Source organism: Elephantulus edwardii, unplaced genomic scaffold (genome assembly GCF_000299155.1).
Source record: "Elephantulus edwardii isolate Elephantulus edwardi_28Jun2011 unplaced genomic scaffold, EleEdw1.0 scaffold00018, whole genome shotgun sequence".
NCBI classification, from domain to species: Eukaryota; Metazoa; Chordata; class Mammalia; order Macroscelidea; family Macroscelididae; genus Elephantulus; species Elephantulus edwardii.
In genome coordinates this window covers 17,484,459-17,488,828 of record NW_006399768.1, presented here as the reverse complement: position 1 = coordinate 17,488,828, position 4,370 = coordinate 17,484,459, and the positions used below count along the sequence as shown (strand labels likewise).

At 37.0% G+C, this 4,370-nt stretch overlaps 1 pseudogene; it reads right to left on the bottom strand.

The window, feature by feature from the left end:
* Nucleotides 1–1,596: 1,596 nt before the first annotated feature.
* LOC102852846 lies at nt 1,597–2,128 on the bottom strand (annotated as a pseudogene).
* Between the last annotated feature and the right edge of the window lie 2,242 nt (nt 2,129–4,370).

The window sequence follows — 4,370 nt, the reverse complement described above, 5'->3', positions numbered from 1 at the left end:
CTAAAACAACTCTGCTGCTGACACAACATACTACATAAGCATCGTTTTCTTCATCCTAGTTTGGTGAGTAACACCTAGAATCTTAAAAGGTTGTACATGACCATCTGCAATACAACTATTGGTCTTATCATGACCAGACCAAAGGAAAAGTAAGAGACTAGATGATTTCCCTAATTAAACTCCCTAATTATTATATTAGACATGTGAATATACAGGTAGCAAACAGAAATATGTGCATACATATTTTTACTTAGATCCATAATAAAAAAAAACCTTAGAAGTAGCAATCAAGAACTTAAATGATATATTACCCTGAGCAAATCTCATGCCAAAGATCTCTTTAAAGAGCTGAAAGGGAAAGATGTCACTAAAGACTAAAGAACACCTAACCCGAACCATGGGGAATTACAAATGCTTCATATGCATTTGAGAGTTGCATATGAATAAAGAAGACTGAAGAAATGATATCTTCAAAAATTGGGGTGTTAGTAAATAATATTGGGTATTTTGTTGACTGCAAAAAAGAACGAAGAAATCTATCTGTAAGGAGGTACAGAGTGCACTTTAGAGGAAAGAATGGTGACATTTTGACCTGCTTTCATGGATGTTCAGTCCTGAGAAAAAGACATTGTTCTTGGAAAAGGGTCAGTGAAGAAAAGGAAGACCTTCAAGGAGATAAATTGGCATTATGACAGCAGACCAGAGTTTATGAGGATGGTATGGAATTGAGCAGATTTTCTACAACCTGGAACAAACTTAATAACAACAAAAAACCCCAACAAAAGCAAAAGTATGTTTTGTCTAACTCATGTTCTAGCCCTTATTTGTTTGCAATGTTTGCAGGCTATCCAGTCAGCCTCAGGGTTGTATCCTTTTTCTACACCTATTCAGTCTGTATGCTGAGCAAATAATTCAAGAAGTTGGGCTATATGATAAAGAATTTGACATTAAGATTGGGGGAAGACTAATCCACATCAATCAATGACACAAACTGCCTTGCTAAAAGTGAAGGGACTTGGAACCCTTATTGCAGAAGATCGAAGACTACAGCCTTTACTTATCAAAGTAAGGGGGGGGGGAAATTCCCACCAGTTAATCAACAGCAATATTGTAATTGATGAAGGAAATATTGAAGCTGTCAAATATTTTATTTTGCTTGGATCCATAATCAATAACCATTCATACCAATTTCTTATAAATCAGAAGATGTATTCATTGGGGAAATCTGTGGTCAAGGACCTCTCTAAAGTTCTAAAACCCAAAGATGTCAGTTTAAAACTTAAGGTGCACCTGATCAAGTCATGATGTTTTTAGTTTATTTGTTTAACCAAGTAGGCAATTTTATTTCCATTATTTATAATACTTAAATCAGATAATAACACGATTCTATAAAATAGTTTTATTTTACACAATTTCCTGTTAAAAGAAAATCTCTTCTTGACTTTGCCCCTCAATTATCATCATTGCAAAGTGCTAATCACAGGTCATTTCTTAAAGTACAGAAGTTGGTTCATTCTGTTAACCAGGTAAAAACTCATTCGGCAAACTCAATTCGGTTTCAGCTTCTCACTGTTAATTTTGGAAGCTGTCGTCCTTCTAGAGTTGGTAATCTTCAGGTGGAGACTGGAGTCTCGGGAAACCCTTGATCTCCTCTTGGTGTACTCATCCAGATGCTTGGGAGCTTTCCGGGATTGAGGAAGCTCTTCCACTAAATTTTTAAGAATATCTTCGGGAATATCCTCATCTGGAAAAAGATGCAGCCTTTGCATCAAGGGTCTGTGAAGGTTTTATAGCAGCATGTCATAAATAGTCAACTTGACAATTGCCACTGAGTCCTTCAGGTGAACCTGAGCAGCGGTTACGTGTCTGAGTCAACTTGGGTTGTCAGTATGTGAGGAATATATTTTTTTTCCCATTTGTTTCCAGAAAATACTACATATCTTGTGTTCATTATCACAACATGATGCCCACAGTCACTCAGCTGACTGTAGATGGGCTTGTGCAGTCCTTGCAGTCTTCTTGATGCCACAGCAGCAGGTTTACCAGGGGGCTGCATTTTCCCATCTAAAAGATACCATACTCTCGTGAAAGTGACCTACTGCTGGGTCGCTTTAGAGAAACTCAACATGACTTCCCACGGGCAGCGCTGGGGTCCTTTCCCCAGGACCTGGGGCCAGTTCCAAGTCTTGATATTTTTAGTTGCTTCATACTTATCTCAAAACTAAACAATTAATAGAAATGACAAAAGAACCGATATCTTTGAATTGTGATATTGGAGAAGAGTACTGAATATTCCATGGACTGCAAGAAGAACAAACAAGTATGTCTTGAATATGTAATCAGAGTGTTCCTTAAGGCAAGAACAGTGACGTTTATGCCTCACTTAATTTGGGCATATTTTCAGGAGAAGCTAGCCCTGGAAAGGCACATCATGATAAGAAAATTAGAGGAGCCATGAGAGAGAGGAAGATCCTCAGTGATATGAATTTACACAGCCACAAAAAGCTTGAGCAGGACAGAGATCATAAAAATGGCACAGGATATGATAAGGTTCAGATGTATTTTTCATAGAGTAGCTACGAGTAGTAGTTGATTTAATGGCATATAACACCAAAACATACATATGTATTTCTGTACATATGCAAGATATTTATCTGTATATACAAGCACATATTTTTTTGTGTGATTAGTATTAAAAATGTTTGTTATTGTTCTGTGTCATTGAGAGTCTCCTGCGATTCATGGCAACCGTATGTACAACAACTCTGAAGTCTGCCCTATTCTGAGTCAGTCTCACTGACTCCAACACTTATATCCACATTTCCCCAGTTACTATATCAATCCATCTCATCTGAGATCATCTTTTTCTGTACTGTCCCTGCACCCATCAAAGCGTGATGTCCTTCTCCAAGGACTTCTCCAAAGTCACTCTTGGCCATGTGCCCAGAATATGTGAGATAGAGCTTCAAAATCCTAACCTCCAAGGAGAAACTTGATTTCACCCTCTTGAAAACAGACTTTTTGTTTTCTTGGCAGTCCATGGTATGCTCAAGACTTCACCAGAACCACAACTGAAAGGTATTGATTTTTCTTTTGTCATCTTTGATCACTGTCCAGCTGTGATGCATAGCAAGTAATTGTCAAGACCATGGCCTGAATAAGGCACACCGTAGTCTCAAGACTGCCATTGTTGCTTCTCAGTACTCTGGAAAGGTCCCTGACAGCAGATATACCTAATGCAATTCACCTTTTCACTTTCTGACTGCTGGTACCAAGAGTGTTAATTGTGAAGCTGCAATTGTTAACAACCTCAATCTTTCCCATCTATCATGGTGCTGCCAAACGGCCCAGTGGTGAGAATTTTGTTTTCTTGATGTTGAGCTTCAATCCATCTTTAACATTACAGTCCTTGATTTCTCCAGCAAGTATTTCAAGTCCATCTCAGTTTCAGTAAGCAAGGTTGTGTTATCTACATAACATAGATTGTTGATGAGTCTTCCTCCAATCCTGATACCATATTCCACCTCATAAAGTCCAGCCTCCTGAATGATCTTTTCTGCATAAAGAATGAAAAGGTATGGAGACAGGACGTTTCCCTGACAAATCCTTTCTTGATTTTGAATCATGTAATTTTTCCTTGCTCTGTTCTGAGGACTGCTTGCTGGTCTGAGTATAGGTTTTTCATGAGCACTATCAAGTGTTCTGGGATTCCCATTCTCCTCAAAGTTAGTCAAATGTCTTTGCATGGTCAATGTAACACAGATAGAAATTCTTCTGGAACTCTTTGTTTTCTGCCAACATCAATCTGGCATTGGCAATAATGTGTCTAGTGCCATGATCTCTTTTAAACACAGCTTATATTTATGGTAGTTCTCTGTTGATGTACTATTCCAGTCGCTTTTGGATAATGTTCAGGAGGACTTTGCTTGTGTGTAATATTAGTGATATTGTTGGATAATTGTCACAGTCTCAGAGAATATTAAAATAAAGTCAATGATGGGAGAAGTATCATATGCTGATGCTTGCATATATTAAAAAATTGTAAGGTTTGGAGGAATAGAGTAGGCCTTCATAAGTTTATTCCATATTCAGTACATTATTCTAAAAATGATTATTTTGTTTCTTTATGGAGAGTAGCATTTGCTGCAAGAATGAAGATAAAAATTGCATTGGTAGCTACCTTTTAAAATAGTTTTTAAAATACTATGTGTAAGTGCTTTACATATGTTATAGCATTAGAATGTATGATTTATTTGCCTTTTTATTATTTCCTCTTCTTGAGAAGTTAATAAAGCATTCAAATTAATATGCTTTAATTTTTAGGCAAGCTTTAAGTTTAAAAAAAATATACAGAACATATTTCCATGTAT